Source organism: Nerophis ophidion, linkage group LG24 (genome assembly GCF_033978795.1).
Source record: "Nerophis ophidion isolate RoL-2023_Sa linkage group LG24, RoL_Noph_v1.0, whole genome shotgun sequence".
Classification (NCBI taxonomy): domain Eukaryota; kingdom Metazoa; phylum Chordata; class Actinopteri; order Syngnathiformes; family Syngnathidae; genus Nerophis; species Nerophis ophidion.
In genome coordinates, this window is record NC_084634.1 from 20,283,556 (window position 1) to 20,306,637 (window position 23,082).

Sequence of the window (23,082 nt, forward strand, 5' to 3'; positions counted from 1 at the left end):
TCCATTCTTTCCAAGACGGAATTGACCACTTAAAATATTTTGGATGTTGTTTTGCAATTAGATACAACATTTGTTGGTTCTGTGATTGGGAAACACAATAAACAGTTTATTTTATGAATGTATGAAAAGTAAATCTCTGTGGGATGATGTACAATATTGGCTTTTGTCTGACACTCCAAACTTTGACTGATATTGATGTTGTTTTGGGGATGTTGAAAAAGAAAAAAAAAACATTGAAAAAAATGTTTAAAACACAATACTGGATTTATTTGATTTATCCACAAATGTAAGTTTGTAAAAACAACCCCATCCTTCCACAAAAACTCAGCCATTTTCTCTCACTTGTATATTGCATAAAGGTCTGGGGACATACATATAAAATAATCACAACACAATCATCATAATACAGAGTAATAACGGTAATGAATAAAATAGATTATAGAGACCCAACAAATGATTCAAAGAGACACATATTTTAAAATTGTATAAAAGACAACTGTTCAAATGATGTATGAAGTAAATAATAATATGCTTCCTGAAGTGGTCCAGAAGATGTTTCAGATGTGAACCAGTACATATGTATATCATATAAAGGTGACAATCTATGGGGTTATTAACAATTACAAATACAAATATGTAATACTTCAATATTTCATATAAATAGGTCTAAAATTGTATGATGAATATACAGTATATATATATATATATATATATATATATATATACATATAGAGAGAGAGAGAGAGTGTGTGTGTATGTGTATACATACACACATGTTTATTGCATGTAAAATATGTATTTTACTGTTTACTCTCACTTTTTTACTCAAATTGTTCTGTCCATTTTTTAACAAAAGTACACAATGTTGCATATTAATGCATGTACTTGACTGAAAAAAGCATTACTATAAAATGTCTAATCTATAAATGTAAAGATCATATTAAACAGATTGTTAGACAAACAACATTGTCACACATGTTATATGTGCTGATGTTGTTAGAAAGTCAAAATGAAAGTCTGGACAGTTTATTTCAAATCCTGCAGTTTCATTTGCTGCTGCTGTTCTCACCAGCACACTTGTGTTTCTTACACTGGTACTTAGAAGACAATCTTTCACCACACACACTGCAACTCAACACTTTCTCTCCTGGGTGTCTTCTCATGTGTCTTACAAGCTTTGATCGTCAACAAAAGCTTCTGTTGCAGATTCAGCAGGAATGTGATTTTTCACCACTGTGTGTTCTGTTGTGTCTTTTCAAATGTTGACTTTGTGCAAAGCATTTACCACAGATTGAACAGGAGAAAGGTTTTTCACCAATGTGTGTTCTCATGTGTACTTTCAAACCCTGACTTTTAACAAAGCCTTTACCACAGATTGAACAGGAAAAAGGTTTTTCTCCAGTGTGTGTTCTCATGTGTCTTTTCAAACTCTGATTTTGTGCAAAAACCTTTACCACAGATTGAACAAGAAAAAGGTTTTTCACCATTGTGTGTTCTCATGTGTACTTTCAAACTCTGACTTTCAACAAAACCTTTACCACAGGTAGAACAGGAAAAAGGTTTTTCACCAGTGTGTGTTCTCTTGTGTCTTTTCAAATGTTGACTTTCTCTAAAACCTTTACCACAGATTGAACAGGAAAAAGGTTTTTCACCGGTGTGTGTTCTCATGTGTACCTTCAAATTGATACTTTGTGTAAAACCTTTACTACAGAGTGAACAAGAAAAAGGTTTTTCTCTAGTGTGTGTTCTAATATGTCTTTTCAAACTCTGACTTTGTGTAAAACCTTTACCACAGGTTGAACAGGAAAAACGTTTTTCACCAGTGTGTGTTCTCATGTGTACTTTCAAATTGATACTTTGTCTAAAACCTTTACTGCAGAGTGAACAAGAAAAAGGTTTTTCTCCAGTGTGTGTTCTCATGTGTCTTTTCAGACGACTTTGGTATTTAAAGGTTTTGTGAGAGTGAGAACATGTGAAGTGAGTGTTGTCAGTGTGACATGTCTTATCATCTTTAGAGTCTTCATCATCAGTGTCAGGAGAGTGTGACGTTGTGTCCTCACTATCTGATAGTGGAGCTAAGAGCTTGTCTGCTTGTGATCCTCCACAGTGGTCTCCATCAGCTTCTGTTGTCATGTGTTGTGTTGAGCTGCTGCTTGGAGGCTCCCCCCCTCCCCTCTCCTCACTTTCACCTTTCACCTCATCATCTTCACTCTTCACAGGGACACCAGTCACTGGGAACTCCTCCAACCATTTAGGCTGACTGATGCCCTCTTCCTCCTCTTCCTCTCTAATGTGCGGCGGCTCTTGGTCCTCCTCTTGCTCCTTAAAGTGAGGGGTCAGTGGATCCTCCTCTTCCTTTTTAATGTGAGGTGTCAGCGGGTTCTCTTGCTCCTTAAAGTGAGGGGTAAGTGGATCCTCCTCTTCCTTTTTGATGTGTAAGATCAGTGGGTCCTCCGCTTGCCTTTTATTGTGAAGGGTCAGTTTAACATTATGGGTCTGTGGCGTCTCATGTTTCGCTTTATTGTGGGGGGCTGTGGGTCCTCTACTCCCTCTTTAATGTGTTGGGAATGCGGTACATCTTTTTCCTCTTTAATGTGGTGGGGCTGTGGCTCTTCTTCCTGCTCATGAGGAAGATGTCCTTTATTGAGTTCTGCGGAACAGGAGAAAACAAACATTCTTCAGAAAAGTCCAGCTTTGCTCAATCACATGAGACATTGTCCTACACCAAGAAATTATTTCACAATCTCATCAGTTTCCCCTCACAGCAGTCAGGGTACTTCCAGCTGACACATGAAGAAGACCTTCAGAGGAATGCTTTTTCAGGCCAACATCCAATCCATTTTATTCATATAAAAACAGTCTAAAAGTCATTCCTACAATCCTTAATGGTAGACGCCATACATGAAAGTGTGCTGTTCTCCCTCTGAATAAGTCATACACACACAGGAAATAATGTACCACATGCCAGCCTCCATGCAGTAGTACTAGTGATGAGCTCCCCCTGCTGGTGGACTATAATTAGTCATTTTCCTATTCATCTTTAGAGACATGTCTGTTATAAAAGAAGCATGAGCACAGTCAACATGTTGGCCAAGAAAGATGACATCTGTTTTGCTTTCATTTAGATAGTGTCACCACAGTTAAACTGGGAAGAAGTAATCAGATTACCGACTACACCTTCAAAAGATAACTTGTTTACCTTATTAATAATAGTAATAATGGATTATATTATTTAGTGCGTTACTAGACACTCAAATTGCGTTAGAGTGAGAACTGAGAAGGCATCATTCATGCAGTCCACACATTCAATCAAAATCAGTATCAGACGTACCGTATTCCCTTGAATTGCCGCCGGGTATATAGTATGCACCTGCCTAGAATTACTGCCGGGTCAAACACGTTTCGCAAACTAATTAGCGCATGCTTAGCATTACCGCCGGCTCAGGATTAAAGCCGGGTCAAACTCGTTTCGCCAAATAATTAGCATATGCCTACAATTCCCGCCGGGTCAAACTTGTCACGTCACGAGTGACACATCACCTGTCATCATTTTCAAAATGGAGGAGGTTGATTTCAAAAATTTGAAATCGCATAAAAGGAAGAAAATTAAGAGCTATTCAGTAGGATTTAAGGTCCAAGTTATTGAATATGCTAAAAAGAACAGTAAGCAGCTATGTTTTATTAATATACCGTAGCTGCGTGTGTCAAATATGAGTCATTAAATGACTCCCGCCTCCTGGTGGTAGAGGGCGCTAGTGATCCTTCTTGCGACTACTCGGCTGAAGAAGAAGTGACAACAAGCAGCAAGAGTGAGCAGCGTGTGTTTATTTTTTCCTCTCGCTTGCACTTTTAACATGGAGGATTACATATCTAAAATAAAACCGTTTTCTAAACTGGACTTTCAATCGAAGCAGGAGGTAATAATGGAAGATCTCCATTGAGACAGAGAGACTTTTAAAACTGAAGAAAGATAAGGAGGACTTCTATAAACAAGTTATCGATGCTTTTGATCAGAAGGAGCTGCGCATAGACATCATTTATAAGTAAAGGTAAGACCATAATAACTTTTTTCTATTAAATGTGCTTTTCATGATGTATCCTTACATCACACTCAAATTTTTAAGCGCAGGCCTAAATACACCGCATCCCTTTGGTAAGTGCCGGAGTGAGAAGAGGTTTTACATTAATTAGCGCCCCGGCGGCAATTCAAGGAAATACGGTACTTTATTAATCCCCGAGGGGAAGTTAAAACTTTCAGCAATATGGTAAGATACATTTAATAATAATAATAATAAGTAGATGAGGCAATTGTTCCAAGGAATTGTGTGAATGCAGACAATTCTCACAACACCACAACACTTCTTCTCTCACCTTCCCAAAGTAATAATCTAGTCAATAATCACTGAACTTCACAAAAAAATAAGGCATATTATATCAACAATGACTTTTTTTCAAGATGGCGCCCCCCGTGACTGACGTCTTTGCGTCGTCGTCCTGACAACATTTACGTTTTTTTATTTATTATCCAAACCCCGTTTCCATATGAGTTGGGAAATTGTGTTAGATGTAAATATAAACGGAATACAATGATTTGCAAATCCTTTTCAAGCCATATTCAGTTGAATATGCTACAAAGACAACATATTTGATGTTCAAACTCATAAACTTTTTTTTGTTGTTGCAAATAATAATTAACTTAGAATTTCATGGCTGCAACACGTGCCTAAGTAGTTGGGAAAGGGCATGTTCACCACTGTGTTTCATCACCTTTTCTTTTAACAACACTCAATAAACGTTTGGAAACTGAGGAAACTAATTGTTGAAGCTTTGAAAGTGGAATTCTTTCCCATTCTAGTTTTATGTAGAGCTTCAGTCCTTCAATAGTCCGGTGTCTTCCATCCATCCATTTTCCACCGCTTATTCCCTTTTGGGGTCGCTGGCGCCCATCTCAGCCACAATCGGGCAGAAGGCGGGGTACACCCCGGACAAGTCTCCACCTCATCGCAGGGCCAACACAGATAGACAGACAACATTCACATTCACATTCACACACTAGGGACCATTTAGTGTTGCCAATCAACCTATCCCCAGGTGCATGTCTTTGGAAGTAGGAGGAAGCCGGAGTACCCGGAGGGAACCCACGCATTCACGGGGAGAACATGCAAACTCCACACAGAAAGATCCCGAGCCTGGGATTGAACCCAAGACTACAGGACCTTCGTATTGTGAGGCAGACGCACTAACCCTTCTGCCACCGTGAAGCCCAGTCCGGTGTCTTGTTGTCGTATTTTACACTTCATAATGCGCCACACATTTTCCATGGGAGACATGTCTGGACTGCAGGCAGGCCAGTCTGGTACCTGCACTCTTTTACTACGAAGCCACGCTGTTGTAACACGTGGCTTGGCATTGTTTTGCTGAAATAAGCAGGGGCGTCCATGATAACGTTGCTTTGATGACAACATCCATCCCATCCCATCCATTTTCTACCGCTTATTCCCTTACGGGTTCGCGGGGGGCGCTGGCGCCTATCTCAGCTACAATCGGGCGGAAGGCAGGGTACACCCTGGACAAGTCGCCACCTCATCGCAGGGCCAACACAGATAGACAGACAACATTCACACTCACATTCACACACTAGGGACAATTTAGTGTTGCCAATCAACCTATCCCCAGGTGCATGTCTTTGGAAGTGGGAGGAAGCCGGAGTACCCGGAGGGAACCCACGCATTCACGGGGAGAACATGCAAACTCCACACAGAAAGATCCCGAGCCCGGGATTGAACCCAGGACTGCAGGAACTTCGTATTGTGAGGCAGACGCACTAACCCCTCTGCCACCGTGAAGCCCACATATGTTGCTCCAAAACCTGTATGGACCATTCAGCATTAATGGTGCCTTCACAGATGTGTAAGTTACCCATGCCTTGGGCACTAATACACCCCCATACCATCACACATGTGTAAGTTACCCATGCCTTGGGCACTAATACACCCCCATACCATCACACATGTGTAAGTTACCCATGCCTTGGCCACTAATACACCCCCATACCATCACACATGTGTAAGTTACCCATGCCTTGGGCACTAATACACCCCCATACCATCACACATGTGTAAGTTACCCATGCCTTGGGCACTAATACACCCCCATACCATCACACATGTGTAAGTTACCCATGCCTTGGGCACTAATACACCCCCATACCATCACACATGTGTAAGTTACCCATGTCTTGGGTACTAATACACCCCCATACCATCACACATGTGTAAGTTACCCATGTCTTGGGCACTAATACACCCCCATACCATCACAGATGTGTAAGTTACCCATGCCTTGGGCACTAATACACCCCCATACCATCACACATGTGTAAGTTACCCATGCCTTGGCCACTAATACACCCCCATACCATCACACATGTGTAAGTTACCCATGCCTTGGGCACTAATACACCCCCATACCATCACACATGTGTAAGTTACCCATGCCTTGGGCACTAATACACCCCCATACCATCACACATGTGTAAGTTACCCATGTCTTGGGCACTAATACACCCCCATACCATCACACATGTGTAAGTTACCCATGCCTTGGGCACTAATACACCCCCATACCATCACACATGTGTAAGTTACCCATGCCTTGGCCACTAATACACCCCCATACCATCACACATGTGTAAGTTACCCATGCCTTGGGCACTAATACACCCCCATACCATCACACATGTGTAAGTTACCCATGCCTTGGGCACTAATACACCCCCATACCATCACACATGTGTAAGTTACCCATGCCTTGGGCACTAATACACCCCCATACCATCACACATGTGTAAGTTACCCATGCCTTGGGCACTAATACACCCCCATACCATCACACATGTGTAAGTTACCCATGCCTTGGGCACTAATACACCCCCATACCATCACACATGTGTAAGTTACCCATGCCTTGGGCACTAATACACCCCCATACCATCACACATGTGTAAGTTACCCATGTCTTGGGCACTAATACACCCCCATACCATCACACATGTGTAAGTTACCCATGCCTTGGGCACTAATACACCCCCATACCATCACAGATGTGTAAGTTACCCATGCCTTGGGCACTAATACACCCCCATACCATCACACATGCTGATTTTTCAACTTTGCGCCTAAAACAATCCGGACGGTTATTTTCCTTTTTGTTCCTGAGTACACCACATCCACAGTTTCCAAATATAATTTGAAATGAGGACTCGTCAGACCACGGAACACTTTTCCACTTTGCATCAGTCCATCTTTGATGAGCTCGGGCCCAGCCAAGCCGGCGGTGTTTCAGGGTGTTGTTGGTAAATGGGTTTGGCTTTGCATAGTAGAGTTTTAACTTGCACTTACAAATGTAGCGACCAACTGTAGTTACTGACTGTGGTTTTATGAAGTGTTCCTGAGCCCCTGTGGTGATATCCTCTACGCACTGATGTCAGTTTTTGATGCAGTACCGCCTAAGGCAGGGGTAGGGAACCTATGGCTCTAGAGCCAGATGGGGCTCTTTTGATGACTGCACCTGGCTCTCAGATAAATCTTAGCTGACATTGCTAAACATGGTAAGTAATGAATAATTCTGCCGGTAATCATAGTGTCAAAAATAACGTTCAAAATATAAAATATTTTCATGCATTTTAATCCATCCATCCGGTTTCTACCGCACCTGTTCAAGAAGTCGCATTAATGGTAAGAAGTATTTTATTTATTGTTGGTTAGCTTCAGAATAACAATGTTATTAAAAAGAATAAGAGACTTATTATACTCAAAAAATGTTGGACTTACTTAAAAATGAATGCATCATCATCATTTATTGTTATTCCTTTCATTAAAATGCATATATACAAGCCACGTACAATTGACACTTTCATTGTTTTTTTTGTTTCTTATACATTTCCATGATCAGAAAGGAGCAGATGGAAGAATAATATTCTTATATTTATCTGCCCCCTTTTTAACACCAATTATTTTCGATGACTTTATAACTGTTCCCTCCAACAACACCCGAACTCCAACATACTTTTCAATTGTCCTTTAAGTATTTTCACAATGACACGTCCAATCAGATCAAAATTCAGTTTGATATAATTCCAGTTTTCTCTTTTTATAACTCTTTTTAAAAACAAAGGTATTCTCACAGCTTTTTAAGTCTTTGTTTAGAGAATATCATGCTTTCACAGCAACAACAGACAAGCACATTTGTTTCAAATTTGTTGGCACTCTTGGATGTTTAAAGTCATACGGCCTTCTGTGGTTCTCATCTTCAGATGTGAACACACAACTTTTGTACGTCCTTTGGAAGAATTGTATTTCTCGCTTTGAACATCATTAATAGACTATTCAATTCTACAATGTCTTTTAGTTTTAGTAATTGTGACCTAATGAAGTGGTTTTGTGTGGTCGCTATATCGTACTTTAAAAATTATACAAATTGCTCTTTTCTGTGAAATAAAAGCATTATGTTGATATGATATGTATTTCCCAATATTTCTGCACAATAATTGAAATAAGATAGAATAATAGTTGTATTCAGTCTTAAAAAAAATATTATATGGCTCTCACGGAAATACTTTTTAAAATATTTGGCTTGTATGGCTCTCTCAGCTAAAAAGGTTCCCGACCCCTGGCCTAAGGGATCAAAGGTCCGTAATATCATTGCTTATGTGCAGTGATTTCCCCAGATTCTCTGAACCGTTTGATGATTTTACGGACCGTAGATGGTAAAACCCTAAATTCCTTGCCATAGCTCAGGTGTGCCCACACTTTTTCTGCAGGCGAGCTACTTTTCAATTGACCAACTCGAGGGGATCTACCTCATTTATATATATCATTTATATTTATTTATTTATGAAAGAGACATTTTTGTAAACAAGTTAAATGTGTTTAATGATAATACAAGCATGTGTAACACATATAGATGTCTTTCTTTCACGAAGACAAGAATATAAGTTGGTGTATTACCTGATTCTGATGACTTGCATTGATTGGAATCAGACAGTAATGATGATAACCCCCACATTTTCAAATGGAGGAGGAACAAAGTTGTCCTTTCTGTACAATACCACATGAAAGTGATTGGTTTTTGGCATCTAATTCATCCAGCTTCCATACACTTTACAAGAAAAACATTGGCGGCAAATTCCGTAGCTTGCTTGATTGACATTCACGGCACCCGAGGGTCTTGTGAGATGACGCTGGCTGCTGCCAGTTCATTATTATGAAAAAATGACAGAGAGGAAGGCGAGAAACACTTTTTATTTCAACAGACTCTCGCGCCGTCCCTTCCGTCAAAACTCTAAAGGCCGACTGCACATTTCCTATCTTCACAATAAAAGCCCTGCTTCATGCTGCCTGCGCTAACAAAATAAGAGTCTCGGAAAGCTGGCGTGCACAAGTGATGTGCACGCCAGCTTTCTGAGGGATCGCTTGTGCACGCCAGTTTTCCGAGACTCTGTATTTAGTTAGCGCATGAAATAAAAAGTGTTTCTCGCCTTCCTCTCGGTCATATTTTCATAATAATGATCTTGCAGCAGCCAGCGTCATCTCACAAGACCCTCCGGTACCGTGAATGTCATTTAAGTGACGTCTTGGTGAAGATTGATGATCACTAATTTTGAGGTCTATTTTTTTTAAAAGCCTGGCTCGAGATCGACTGACACACCCCCCGCGGTTGACTGGTAGCTCGCGATCGACATAATGGGCACCCCTGCAATAGCTTGTTGAGAAATGTTGTTCTAAAACTGTTCGACAATTTGCTTACAAAATGATGATACTCTACCAATCCTTCTTTGTGAATTACTTAACATTTCACGGAAACTGCTTTTATACCCAATCATGGCACCCACCTGTTCCCAATTAGCCTGCACACCTGTGGGATGTTCCAAATAAGTGTTTGATGAGCATTCCTCTACTTAATACGTATTCATTGCCACCTTTCCCAACTTCTTTGTCATGTGTTGCTGGCATCAAATTCTATAGGTAATGATTATTTGCAACAAGAAAAAAGTTTATCAGTTTGAACATCAATTATGTTGTCTTTGTAGCATATTCAACTGAATATGGCTTGAAAATTTTTTGCAGATCATTGTATTCAGTTTATATTTACATCTAACACAATTTCCCAACTCATATGGAAACGGGGTTTGTAGTACTAATTTGCATCCTAAATGCAAAGTTTTTGCATGAAACAGTGAGATATAACAGAGATGCACTTCTGGACATCGGAAAAGCTCACCACGAGCTCACTTATAGTCTGACGGACTTCAACTTTCTGCTACGACGAGAGCCAGCTAACCACAAAACAACAACAACAAGACGGCGGGGTTACATGCTAGGCTAAAGGCTAGAGCTACACAACCACCACTACCTAGCCTGCTGCTAGCTGACGTGCGCTCGCTCAGCAACAAGCTGGATGAGCTGAGAACCAGGACTACATCCCAACGTGAACTGAGAGAATGCTGTGCTCTTATTTACATGGAAACCTGGCTTTCGGACAGCATCCCAGACTCTGCTATCCAGCTAGCAACGCACTCAGTCTACCGTGGAGACCGGACAAAGGCTTCAAGAAAGGCGAGAGGCGGCGGCGTCTGTGTTTACGTGAGTAACAGCTGGTGCTCGGACGTACAGGTGGTTGAAAGACACTGCTCGGACAACATTGAGTTGTTGATGGTGAAATGCAGACCTTTTTACCTGCCAAGGGAGTTCAGTGCAGTGTTTATACTGTCTGTTTACATCCCGCCACGGGCGGACTCCACTACAGCGCTAAAGCTGCTGCATGACGTCATCAGTAAACAAGAGACCCCACACCCTGATGCTGCGTTCACGGTAGCTGGGAACCACCTAAAGAGTGTCCTCCCAAAATACGATCAATATGTGAACTTTACTACGAGGGAGATAAACACCCTGGACCAGGTGTACTGCAACGTGAGGGGAGCCTACAAGGCTGTACCCAGACCACACTTTGGACTATCTGATCACATCTCAGCTTTTCTACATCCAGCGTCCCAAGCAAGCCCCCCCAGTGAGTAAAACTGTTCAAGTTTGGAATGAAGACACTGAACTAGTGCTTCAGGACTGCTTTGGGAGTACAGACTGGGACATGTTTAAAACTGCTGCTCAGAGGGATGACGGTACTGTGGACATAGAGGAATATGCTTCCAGTGTAACTGGCTACATCAGCACATGTGTGCAAAACATTGTTCCCACAAAACAATACAAGATATACCCAAACCAAAAACCCTGGATTAATGTTCGGTCCAAGCTACATGCCCGCTCCACTGCATTTCTCTCAGGCAACGCTGAGGACTACAAGAAGGCCAGATATGACATGTGTAAATCCATCAGCAAGGCCAAGGGACAATGCAGACTAAAGCTGGAGGGATTCTACTTCAACACAGATTCCCGACGCATGTGGCAAGGCCTGCAACACATCACAGACTACAAGCAGGGGAGCAGGGGGGTCACAAACAGCCAACAATCACTGCCAGATGAGCTGAATGAGTTCTACGCACGCTTCGAGGTCCTCAACACCAACTAACAGAGAGGGGTTCTGACCACGGAGCCCACGCAGGACCCACCGCTCACTGTGACAACAGCAGAGGTACGTACAGTTCTGAAGAAAACAAACCCACGGAAGGCAGTCGGCCTAGACAACATCCCTGGCCAGGCCCTCAGGGTGTGTTCATCAGAGCTGGCTGACGTACTTGCTGACATATACAACTTGTCACTAACACAAGCTGTTGTGCCCACCTGCTTCAAGACCACCACCATCGTGCCCCTGCCAAAGAAAAACACTGTGACCTGTCTGTTGCACTCACCCCAATAGTGATGAAGTGCTTCCAGAGGATAGTCATGTCACACATCAAGAAGACCATCCCAGACACACTGGACCCTCTACAGCAGGGGTCACCAACCTTTTTGAAACCAAGAGCTACTTCTTGGGTACTGATTAATGAGAAGGGCTACCAGTTTGATACACACTTAAACAAATTGCCACAAATAGACAATTTGCTCAATTAACCTTTAATAGATAAATCTATGTATGTATATATATATATGTATATATATATATATATATATATATGTATAAATGGGTATTTCTGTCAGTTATTCCGTCCTAACTTTTTTTTCCTTTTACGGAAGGTTTTTTTGTAGAGAATAAATGATGAAAAAACACTTAATTGAACGGTTTAAAAGAAGAGAAAACACGAAAAAATGAAAATTAAATTTTGAAACATAGTTTATCTTCAATTTCGACTCTTTAAAATTCAAAATTCAAACAAAAAAAAGGAAGAGAAAAACTAGCTAATTTGAATCTTTTTGAAAAAATTAAAAAAATTATTTATGTAACATCATTAGTCATTTTTCCTGATTAATATTAATTTTAGAGTTTTGATGACATGTTTTGAATAGGTTAAAATTCAATATGCACTTTGTTAGAATATATAACAAATTGGACCGAGCTATATATCTAACTAAGACAAATCATTATTTCTTCTAGATTTTCTAGATCAAACATTTTAAAAGACATTCAAAAGAATTTGAAATAAGATCTAAAATTGATTCCACAGATTTTCTAGATTTGCCAGAATCATTTTTTTGAATTTTAATCATAAGTTTGAAGAAATATTTCACAAATATTCTTCGTCGAAAAAACAGAAGCTAAAATGAAGAATTAAATTAAAATGTATTTATTATTCCTATTTTCTTTCTTTCTTTAGTTTATTTCGAACATGAATATTTACAACACAATACAATACAGACAATAAAAATTATTTACAATAAAAAAAAAATACTTGAACATTTATTTAAATTGTCAAGAAAGAAGAGGAAGGAATTTAAAAGGTAAAAAGGTGAATGTGTTTAAAAATCCTAAAATCAATTTTAAGGTTGTATATTTTCTCTAGAATTGTCTTTCTGAAAGTTATAGGAAGCAAATAAAAAATAAAAATGAATGTATTTAAACAAGTGAAGACCAAGTCTTTAAAATATTTTCTTGGATTTTTTAAATTCTATTTGAGTTTTGTCTCTCTTAGAATTAAAAAAGTCAAGCAAAGCGAGACCAGCTTGCTAGTAAATAAATCAAATTTAGAAAATAGAGGCGGCTCACTGGTAAGTGCTGCTATTTGAGCTATTTTTCGAAAAGGCCAGCGGGCGACTTATCTGGTCCTTACAGGTGACCGGTGCCCGCGGTCACCGAGTTGGTGACCCCTGCTCTACAGTTTGCCTACCGGCAGAACCGGTCCACTGATGATGAAGTCAACCCCGTCATCCACACCACCCTCACCCACGTAGAGGGCAAGGACACCTATGCCAGGCTATTATTCATCGACTACAGCTCTACTTTTAACACGGTCATCCCACAAAAACTCACTGCTAAACTCCTCACTGTTGGTCTGACACCAACTCTCTGTGACTGGGTCCTGAACTTTCTCACAAACCGGCCCCAGTCAGTCAAAATCGGCAACCAGACATCAGGCACAAAAGTTCTAAGCATTGGGACCCCCCAAGGCTGCGTGCTGAGCCCCCTATTGTACACCCTCTTTAAATTCCTCGGGACCCACATCAGCGAGGACCTCACCTGGAATCACAACACCCAACAAACAATAAAGAAAGCCCAGCAGCGACTGTACTTCCTAAGAAGGCTGAGAAAATTTGGCATGCCACCAAAAATTCTCAGCAACTTCTATAGAAGTACGGTTGAGAGTGTCCTTGCCAGCTCAATCACGGTCTGGTATGGAAACTGCACTGCTAAGGACAGGAAGGCACTCCAGCGAGTGATTAAAACTGCTCAGTACATATCAGGAGCAGCCTTCCCCTCACTACAGGACATGTAGTCTACCAGGGCCACCAGGAGAGCACACAACATCATCAAGGACAGTACACAGTCTCTCCAGCCTCCTACCATCAGGCAGACCATATAGGAGCCTGAAATCCAGGACTACCAGACAGACAAACAGTTTCTTCCCACAGGCCATCAGGCTTGTGAATGCTAACTTGTGAATGCTAGCTCCCTCCAACTCCCCGTTTTTACTTTTGTCTTTTTGAACAAAAGACAGCTACCTTGACCACCCCCGAACTGTGAACCATCACTGTAGACACGTTTCACCGTTGATCACTAAAGACACTTTAACTGCTGCTGTGACCCAAGGTCACCTCCATATTTATACTGTTGACTGTCAATCAGAATGTGCAATAATGTTATGTTACTTACTCTGCCTTGTATATACATTTTTATTTTTATTTTTTATTTTTAGCTAAGTACCGTGTGACTTGTTGAAGGGTGGACTAGCAAAGTAAGATTTTCATTGTACGGCAAACTGTCTAATTGTGCATATGACAATAAACAATCTTGAATCAAAAAGTGATTTGATGTAATATTTTGATATTTACACATCGCATATTTACACACACGCATTTTACTAGAATACCCTTATGAGCATTACATATATCAATATCAAGTACCTACTGTACTGTTTACTTGTTGAAATACCCTTTTTAGAACAAATATCTACCCAAATGGCCACTTTGTTGCTGCCAAAAATGTATCTTAAGTAATAATTTGATATTGACACATCTCATCTCTGCATATTTTACTAGAATACTCTTATGGACATTACATATATATATAAATAAAGTACCTACTGTACTGTATACTTGTAGAAATACCTTTTACAAAGCTAAAATATACCAAAACAACCACTCTGCTGCTGCCAAAATTTGATTTCAAGTAATATTTTGATACTGACACATCTCATCTCTGCATAGTTTACTAAAATACCCTTATGAGCATTACATGTATCAAAATCAAGTACCTACTGTACCGTTTACTTGTTGAAATACCATTTTTAGAGCAAATATCTACCCAAATGGCCACATTACTGCTGCCAAAAATGTATTTTAAGTAATAGTTTGATACTGACACATCTCATCTCTGCATATTTTACTAAATACTCTTATGGGCATGACATATATATAAATCAATTACCTACTGTATACTTGTAGAAATACCCTTTACAAAGCTAAAATATACCAAAACAACCACTTTACTGCTGCCAAAAATTGATTTCAAGTAATATTTTGATATTTACACATCTCATCTCGGCATATTGTACTGGAATACCCTTATGGGCATTACACATGTATAAACCTAGTACCTACTGTACTGTTTACTTGTTGAAATACCCCATTTAGAGCTAAAAACTACCCAATTTGCTACTTTACTGCGACCAATAATCGATTCCAGATAATATCAACAATAATAACAAAATTGTCAGAATAATTGTATATAAGTTATAAAACAACTTTGTTTTCCATTGAATTCAGGTCCCCTGCGACGAGACCAAAGCTGTCTTTCATCTTATCAAACAAAAGGCTTGTAAAACTCCACTGTCTGCGATGGGATGCAACATGGAGGTGTCGGTTTCTTTGATCTATTGACAGCCACAGGAGACCTTTTCTTGACCCGAGAGCTACAAAGCGGAGAGGGAGCAGACCTGACGCAGCACAAGGCACCTTTTCTTTTAGCTGTTTATGATCGAGTGCGACAGCCATTTACGACCCCCCTCCCTTTAGAAACATCTGAAGCTATGTAATCAGAAAAGGCCCAAATAAAAGAGGACGCGTGGAACTCCCTCGTCAGAGCGTGGTGGGAAACTGTACGAAGTTGCAGCCCAGACGTTTCTCCTCATGAGCTAAATTGAATCCTGTCTGTGTTTGATTTCTTTGCTCCTTGTCTTGTTTAATAGATGTCATCGGCAAAAATGTCAAAGCATATCTCTGAAACACAATATTATACCTTCTGAAAACGATAGCAAGAATATACCTACAAATTTCAGAAAACGTCACGAGCAAACACTTTGTTTAAAAAGTTTTTACTGCCTTTTTAGCCCTTTCCTCATCGCAGCCACCCCCTCGTCTTCTCCCCCCCAGCCATGGTTGCAACCCCCTACTCCTCCACCAGACATTAGTCATCTTTGTGGACCAGGTCAGAGGTCAACTGAGGAAGCTGCATCCTAGAAACTATCTGGTGCGCACCTGAATATCTGGTGTGCACTATGTAATATTTAAGTACAGTCTTTTATTTTCCAATCAATTCATTTTGTAACATGAATTGATTAACGTGGACCCCGACTTAAACAAGTTGAAAAACTTATTCGGGTGTTCAATTGTACGGAATATGTACCGAACTGTGCAATCTACTAATAAAAGTATCAATCAATCATTCAATCAATTCCTACATGCAAACACAGTGTTACTGTTCAAACTGTGTGTAATGCAACAGTATTTAAAATTATTAAATATACTCGTTAAATAATGTGTCCTCCTTGTTTTTAATGAATAATTAAGGCCTACTATGCTACTGTATTTTAATGCTGTTCATGATGGTGGTACTTGGAAATCCAAGTATTTTCTGAGGTGGTACTTGGTTAAAAAAGTTTGACAACTACTGACGTAATGACATTGTAAACTAAATTGGCAGACACCTTTTTGTTTTACCTAAACGGCGTCTGCTCATACATCGCGCTTCCAACGAGATCCCGTCACCCCCCGAGTAAAAAGGTTCCACAACTGTTCACGTTTTACCATCTCATCTTATTTTTCATCATGTGAATGTTTGAAGTGGAACTAAATATGATCTCTGAGAGGGGTACACATTATTACCAAAGCAGGGCCCCCGTCCACATATACCAGCGTTTCTCAAAGTGTGGGGCGGGCCCCACCTGTGGGGAATAGAGACATGACAGGTGGGGCGCGAGGAACGGGAGGGAATTTCACTTAAAAACATGTTTTCATTATTATATTCTTGCGGCGGCAATGACCAAGAAGAGCGCGGAGTTGGAATATAATTACAACACTTTATGTACATATTTATATCATATTTACATAATATGTAACTACAAGCTCCATTCACAGACAGAGTCCCACTGCTTTTATGAGCGGTCAAGCGAGTCAAAAGCCGAAAATGTTTTTTTATTTTTTATTTGTGGCGGCCGTAATTCTTTCGTGGCGAGCCGCCACAAATAAATGAATGTGTGGGAAACCCTGACATGAATGTTACTTGATGTTCAATACATTTGAAAATGTTAAGCTTGGCATTAGTGAATTATATTTATATAGCGCTTTTCTCTAGTGACACACATAGTGAAACCCAATATCTAAGTTACATTTAAACCAGTGTGGGTGGCACTGGGAGCAGGTGGGTAAAGTGTCTTGCCCAAGGACACAACGGCAGTGACTAGGATGGCGGAAGCGGGAATCGAACCTGCAGCCCTCAAGTTGCTGGCACGGCTGCTCTACCAACCGAGCTATGCCGCCCCATTAGCGTTCTGTTGTGACGATGGGGGCAGGTGGGGCTTGAAAACTCCCCCTTGTCCAAAGTGGGGGATGACAAAAAAAGTTTGAGAACCACTGACATATACAATACTACTACATATCTGATGAAAAACAACATTATTTTTGTTTTTTTAATTATAAGTGTGCCAAATCACCTCTATTTGGACATTATCTAATGCAGGGGTGTCCAAAGTGCGGCCCGGGGGCCATTTGCGGCCCGCAGCTAATCGTTTACCCACCCGCCACACATTCTGCAAAAATTGCAAAATTGATAGTATTGCAAAAATTCAAAAACACATTTAAAAAAAGTGGAATGAGGTGAAATATAATGAGAAAACGTGGCAATGTTGACACAAAGCTGCCATGCAGGCAGTTTTTTTTTTCCTTGTGTCTTTATTTGTTTTTTTTTTCCATGTTTTATGTAGAAAAATATTGCATATGTTGTGTGGTTGCCATATAAAAAGATCAAAATTTGGACAAAAGAACATAAAATAAACAAAATAATAGTTCAAACTTAAAATCGACAGATATATCCGAAGTTTATCTTTAAATTTAAGTGTTAAAAGTAAAAAAAAAAAAATCTAATAAAAATGAATCACTTTATGAGTGGGGAACCTTTCGGATCTCAAATATATTTAGTAGGATTTTATTTAACTTTTCACTGTGATTACTCAAAAATATTAAATAATTAAAATCAATGATGTCCTGCATTATTGATCTTTGAGGGCTTGAATTGCTAAATAAAGGAACTCTCCTGAAGGAATCAATAAAGTACTATCTATCTATCTAAATACTGCATATTTCAGTTTTACGATGAAAAAACAAGTTGTCTTTGACTGAAAAGGCACAAAACCTTATTTGTTTTACTTTATATCAACCTCAAGTTGATATAGAGATTTACTGTAAGCATTAAATAAAAAAATAATAATAATAATTTGACCTTTTTTTTTAACATTTTAGTGACCGAGACCCTCTATGCTCCCCAGAAGCCCTAAGGATTAAAAAAAAAATCCATATATTTTGTTATGGTTTGAAAATGAAAAATATCAAAATGGCCCCTGCATGCTTACATTTTTCCGTGTTCGGCCCTCTGTGGAAAAAGTTTGGACACCCCTGATCTAATGGAAATGACTGCTGCAAACACGTCATGTTCATGATGAAATATAAAGTTAGTAAAAATGTGAGAGGAAGAAGTCAACAAACCTGTTCTGTGTAACACAACTTGAGGTTTCTTGAAAACAGCTTCCAATAGTTGACGTAGTCTCTCGTTCTCTTCTTTTGTCCGAGAAAGTTCCTCTTTGTACTCTGCTATCGTTCTTTCACACATTTTCACACAACAAAGTTATTCCTCATACTTTGCTATCGTTCATTCGCACATTTTCACACAATCACAACACTTTACACTCACACTTGATCTTAACTAAGCGATGTGTTGATCAAATCCGCGTCTCTTTGTTAGCGGCTAACATGCTAAGCTAACTAGCATGCTAAGCTAATTGGCGCGCTCAAACAACTATCAAGCTAAGCAGGCCTAATAATCTCCAAATGTGGCTTAGACGAGTGGAGTTTATCCTGACACGGAGGATGAATAAAGTGTAGTTAGTAGCAATGTGAGGAGATGTGCCGAGGCTTAGAAGCGTGTGTGGAGAAAAGGAGGACTTTGCCGCAAAGCGCATGTCTTCCAAGCATGCGTCCGTAGGGGCGGGGCCAAAGAGTCATAGTTGTGATGTTTTGGGCTGGGAGTATAAGAACTACACTACCCAGCATGCAACAGTAGTGACGAGCATGCGCGGTAGCCCCGTGAAGTGGTGTCGTATGTCGCCATGCAGACAGCTAGAATGTGGTTATGAGCACGCTGTGTGAGTCAACGTTGAACACGCCTCGTCTGCATTTATTACAATTAGACAGACAACACAATAAGTGCATTTAAAACAGTACTAGTTAATTATTCTCATACATACATGATTTAAAGTAAAATACGGTTTATATATTTGAAATATCATTTTTGATTGATTGATTGATTGATACTTGTATTAGTAGATTGCACAGTACAGTACATATTCCGTACAATTGACCACTAAATGGTAACACCTCAATAAGTTTTCAACTTGTTTAAGTCAGGGTCCATGCTAATCAATTCATGGTACAAATATATACTATCAGCATAATACAGTCATCACACAGGTTAATCATCATAGTATATACAATTAATTATTTACATTATTTACAATCTGGGGGTGGGATGAGTAGCTTTGGTTGATATCAGTACTTCAGTCATCAACAATTGCATCGACAGAGAAATGTGGACATTGAAACAGTGTAGGTCTTACAGTAGGATATGTACATCCAGCAGAGAACATAGTGAGTTCAGATAGCATAAGAACAAGTATGTACATTAGAACAGTGGTCCCCAACCACCGGGCCGCGGAAGAATTTTTTATAAAAAAAAAAATAATAATAATAATGTGTTTTTGTATTTTTTTTTAAAATCAACATAAAAACACAATATACACTTACAACTAGTGCACCAACCACAAAAAACTCCCTTTTTCATGACAAAAACGTCCCTTTTTCATGACAAAGAAGAATAAAAAAAAAAAAGAAAAAAAAAAGGTTTGTCCCGGTGGGATTTCTCCATCAGTTGCTTGTCACTCCTGACAGTTCTTTCCGCAAGTCCATTCGACTTGGGAAACTCTGGGCTACTGGTGGTGTGGATGAAGTCCCGCTCCTCAGCAAATTTCCTGAATTGCTCACACTTGTACTGTCTTACATTATCAGATAGCAGTGTGTGTGGTGTACCGTGCACTGAAAAATTTTATTTTCATTTTGGAAATTACAGCTGTCGCTGTGATGTTTTGTAGAAGGTCAATTTCAAACCATCCAGAATAGGAATCCACTGTCATCTGGTAGTGTTGTCCACGCCATTCAAAAATGTTTGTAGCAACTGTGGACCACGGAAGGTCTGGAACTGGATGGAGATGAAGTGGTTCTTTCTGCTGATGTGGTTTTGTGCTGCTGCACACTGTGCAAAAAAGTAGTTCTTTAGTGATGTCTCGTGACATTGATGGCCAAAAGATGATACCTCTTGCTCTGCGTTTGGTTGCTTCAATGCCTGGGTGACCTTTGTGTACAATATTAATGTACTCTTTTTGTAGTGACGTTGGAATGACTGCTTTCTGCCCTTTCATGACAATTCCATCTTCCACAGTGAGTTTGTCTCTGGAGGGGAAGAAAACTTCAATGGCAGGCTGCAGCTGAGTCTTTCTGGCAGGCCATCTACGCTGGATAACTGTACTGAGTCTGCATTACTTCAACCTCCTCCATGTGCTTCTTGAGCTCTTCCAGGCGGGCTGTAGAAATGTAGCTCACCGACATGATGTCGAAAGAACTACTGTCAGATGGGCTCTCACTGTCTGTTGCATTAGGGGCTCTTGAAAGAGTGTCAGCCAAGTACATGTGCTTTCCTTTTTGTAGATTAGGCTTATGTCATAGTTTTGCAAGCGTAGCAGCATCCGCTGAAGACGGGCCGGGGCATTGTGAATTGGTTTCTTCAAGATAGTCCCCAACGGTTGGTGGTCAGTTTCTACTGTGGTGGCCTTGCCATACACATAGTCTCTGAACTTGGTGCATGCAAACACAACAGCTAGTAGCTCCTTCTCAATTTGAGCGTACCAAGTTTCTGTTTCTGTAAGGGCGCGGGATGCAAAGGCTACTGGCCTTCCATTTTACATGAGGCAGCTCCTAGTCCAAAGCATGACGCCTCACAGGTCAGCCTGACTGGCTCTTTGACATCTTAGTAGGCCAATACTGGTGGAAAGGAGAGACATGCTTTCAGGCGGTCGAAAGCATCTTGGTGTTGCTGGAACCAGCACCATGCGGTCTCTTTGTGAGTCAGCTTCCTCAGTGGCGTTGCGATGTCACTGAGGTTTGGAATGTGCTTGCCAAGATAGTTAACCATTCCCAGGAAACGGTGAAGTGAAGTGACATCTGTGGGGACTGGCATGTCTGTGATAGCAGCAGTTTTGGAGGGGTCAACTTTCAAACCTTTACTTTTGAAGATATGACAAACGTAGCATACTTGGTCAAGTCGAAATTTGCATTTCTGCATGTTGAGTTTGAGGTTTATTTCCTTCACACGTTCAAGCACCTTTTTTGGCTTCCGATGATGATGTCATCGACAATGACTGAGCATGGATATCCAGCAAAGAGCTGATCCATTGTGCGCTGGAATACTTCGCTTGCTGAGTTAATGCGAAGGAATCTGTAACGTCCAAAAGGAGTACTGAATGTTGTCTTCATTGAGGACTTCTTGTCCAGGCGGATCTGCCAGAATGAATTTTTTGCATCTAGCACTGAAAACATTTGTGCTGCTACCTCCTCCACACTTCTCATGGGGTGGTGGGGCCGTTTTAGTGCTTCATTTAAAGGCCTACTGAAAGCCACTACTACCCACCACGCAGTCTGATAGTTTATATATCAATGATGAAATATTAACATTGCAACACATGGCAATACGGCCTTTTTGGTTTACTAAATTGCAATTTTAAATTTCCCGGGAGTTTCGTCTTCGAAACGTTGTGTAATGATGACGTGTACGCAAGACGTCACAGGTTTTTAGGAAGTATGAGCGCTGCACACACACACACAGCTAAAAGTCGTCTGCTTTAACGGCATAAATATACAGTTTTTTGGACATCTGTGTTGCTGAATCTTTTGCAATTTGTTCAATTAATATTGGAGAAGTCACAGTAGAAAGATGGAGTTGGGAAGTTTTAGCCTTTAGCCACACAAACACACGGTGATTCCTTGTTTAAAATTCCTGGAGGTGAAACTTTCCTATGGATCAGAGCACGGTCAAGAGAACATGGATCCCGACCACACGTCAACCAGCAGGTTTCGGTGAGAAAATTGTGGTTAAAAAGACAGTTCTTACCGGAGAACAGCTGAGCTTGTGCCATTCATAGCTGCCGTCGACTCCCCTGAGACACTGCGCGTCAAGACAGTCGTGGAGACACCCTTCCGACTATCAGGTACTATTTAACTCACTAAAACACTGGCAACACAATAGAAAGATAAGGGATTTCCCAGAATTAACCTAGTAAATGTGTCTAAAAACATCGGAATCCGTCCCAATGCAATTGCGTTTTTTTTTTTTTTGAACTTTTTTTAAAATTATTTTTTCTAGTCCGTCGCTATCAATATCCTCAAACACGAATCTTTCATCCTCGCTCAAATTAATGGGGAAATTGTTGTTTTCTCGGTCCGAATAGAACTTTTTGTTGGAGGCTCCCATTAAAAACAATGTGAATATGTGAGGAGCCATCAAACATGTGACGTCATCGTCTGCGACTTCCTGTAGAGGCAGAGCTTTTCTCTTAGCACCGAAAGTTGCTAACTTTATCGCGGATGTTCTTTCCTAAATCCTTTCAGCAAAAATATGGCAATATTGCGAAATGATCAAGTATGACACATAGATTGGACCTGCTGTCCCCGTTTAAATAAGAAAATCAAATTTCAGTAGGCCTTTAAATCTTTGGGGTTGATGCACAATCTGATTTCTGATTTGCCTTTCTTGTGCGCAGCGACCATGGATGACACCCAAGCTGTTGGTTCGGTGACTGAAGTAATAACGTCTATGCTTTCCATGGATTTAAGTTCAGCTTTCACACAGTCTTGCATCGCTACTGGGATGCGGTGGGCC

The 23,082-nt window shown here is 40.3% G+C and overlaps 1 long non-coding RNA gene across 2 annotated transcripts; it reads right to left on the minus strand.

Annotated features, from left to right (window-relative positions):
• Positions 1-245: 245 nt before the first annotated feature.
• LOC133542098 (uncharacterized) lies at positions 246-19,107 on the minus strand. Of its 2 annotated transcripts, none has more exons than XR_009804051.1 (2): positions 18,585-19,107; positions 246-2,650 (listed from the first exon to the last, which is right to left on the minus strand). It is a non-coding gene; the product is annotated as an uncharacterized LOC133542098 (long non-coding RNA). The 2 variants fall into 2 exon arrangements; XR_009804052.1 differs by lacking the exon at positions 18,585-19,107 and adding an exon at positions 10,737-10,849.
• Between the last annotated feature and the right edge of the window lie 3,975 nt (positions 19,108-23,082).